The sequence below is a fragment of the Penaeus monodon genome, chromosome 4 (genome assembly GCF_015228065.2).
Source record: "Penaeus monodon isolate SGIC_2016 chromosome 4, NSTDA_Pmon_1, whole genome shotgun sequence".
In the NCBI taxonomy this organism is placed as follows: Eukaryota; Metazoa; Arthropoda; class Malacostraca; order Decapoda; family Penaeidae; genus Penaeus; species Penaeus monodon.
In genome coordinates, this window is record NC_051389.1 from 49,911,815 (window position 1) to 49,914,314 (window position 2,500).

The window sequence follows — 2,500 nt, forward strand, 5'->3', positions numbered from 1 at the left end:
CCTAAAGAATGTAAAAAAAGACGAGAGAGAAAATACTCTTCAGGACAAGGTGGAAGGCATTAACTCCGCCCCCCCCCCCCGCACTCAATCAAAGAAACAAAAACAGATGGACCGAAGAATCTGGAATCCTCTTGGCTGTCTCATCTTGTCTCCTTAAGATGCTTGCTTTTCATCCCGAGTTGCATCTCCATCTTGGTGTTATTGAAAGCGAAGCAGGGGGAGAAAAGGGTGAGATTGGTAGAGGTTTAATAATAAGAGACGGGAGGGATAAGGAGGGAGGGGATTAGTGAAGGTGGGAGGGAGGGGGAGTAGGGGTGGGTGGGTGACATGTAGGGAGGGGAGGGTGGACGTGAGGGAGGAGGAGGAGGGGGATAGGGAAAAGGTAAGACGGGGAGATCGAGGGAGAAGCACAAGTGAAAAGAAATGTAAAGGGGAAAGAGAGAGAAAATAAGGAATGAAGAGAAAGGCAAGAAAAAGGAAAGGTAAAAGGAAGATAACGAGAGAATGAGTCATAATGGGAGAAAAAAACGACCATGTCAACCATTATCATTATTATCATTGTTATCAATATCATTATTATCATTGTTATCAATATAATTATTACTATTATCATTATCATTATTATAATTATTATCACTGGTATTGTTATCACTAATGTCACTACTACTAATACTAAAATTGATATTATTGTCATTACTAATTTCATTATTTATATTATTGTTATTGTAATTATTGTTACTATCATTATCATTATCATTTCTATTATCGTTATCATCATTACTACTGATATTTAAATCACTTTTATCATCAGCATTGCAGCTGCTGCCTGCTCTTTCTATTGTTTATTTTCTGTTGTTTTAATTTTCATCATCATCATTATTATTATTGTTATCATTGTTGTCATTATCACAACCACCATTATCTTTATTTTTTTTAATATCAATATTATCATTATCATTATCATTATTACTCCTATCATTATCATTATTATAATCATCATTATCATTATTATTATTATTATTATAATTATTATTATTATTATAATTATTATTATTATTATTATTATTATTATTATTATCATTATTGTTGTTGTTGTTGTTGTTGCTGTTGTTGTTGTTGTTGTTATCAATAATAATATTTTTATTATTATAACTATTACCATTATCACCACTATTATTGCAACATTATTGTTATTATTACATTAGATCACTATATAATCATTATTATCTTTATAATTACTATTACCATCATGTTTATTATTACTATTATTATTATCACTTTTATTATTACAATTATCATTATCACTACTTTAATTAATGTTATTATTGTTGTTGTGTTATTTTATTATTGTCATTATTATTTTTTATTAATACTATCCTTATTATTATTATTATTATTATTATTATTATTATTATTATTATTATTATTATTATTATTATTATTATTATTATTATTATTATTATTATTATTATCATTATCATCAATATTGTCATTATCATCATCAATGTCATCATTATCATTGTCTTCATTATCACCATCATCATCATCATCATTGCTCATATTATCATTTCTATTATTATTATTACTGCTTCCGTTGTACTTTTCATTATCATTCATCATCATAGTAGCAACAATATCGTTGTTGTCATTGCTGTTAATATTGCTATTACTATTTTGTTAGTGGATATCAGTAATATCTTGTGTTGTTTTTACTGTTTTTCTCATCATTGGCAATAATATCATCAACAATATAGGCCGATTTTCTTTTTTTTTTCTTTTTTTTTGTCATGTTTATCGACGTTCTTGGCATTAATATTTTCTTCTTATTCACTGCAAGCATTGTTTTCACTGCAGTCTATATCGTCATTATAAAGCTTAGCCTTATAATTTTATAACTGTCTATATAATAAACCTCATCAACGCCAGCAATATTATCACCACTAGAGTATAGTATAGCAGTACCAGCATAACTATCACCATCACCTATCATCTTTACCATCCTCATCATCTCAAAAAAAAAAAAAAAAAAAAAAAAAAAAACTCTTGGACTCACCTCAGCAAACTCTAAAAAGAAAAGTTAAAGTATCAGTTTATGAAGAAAAATTGTCGGATTTACGAGAACACCGCGAGTCGATATCGGATTATTGGAAAGCTTAACTAGAGCGTCTATGTAACTCTCCGCTCACGCCCTCGAACGCACGAACGCCCTCGAACGAACGCATGGGTGCACGCCGTATCGAATGAGTTAATGAATGAATGAATGAATGAATGAAAGGATATGTGGGTAATGAATCAATCAGTCGGTAAAAATTGACGAATGAATGCAATGAAAAAAAGATGAATGGATATGTATATAATGAATGAATAAGTGACTGATTGATGTAATATGTGTACAAAAAAACATAACAAGGAATGTGTAGGAGATGAGTGAATAAACAGATAAGTGAATCTATAATTAATGAGTGAAAGAACGAATTTATGACTCACTGCTAAAATAAAT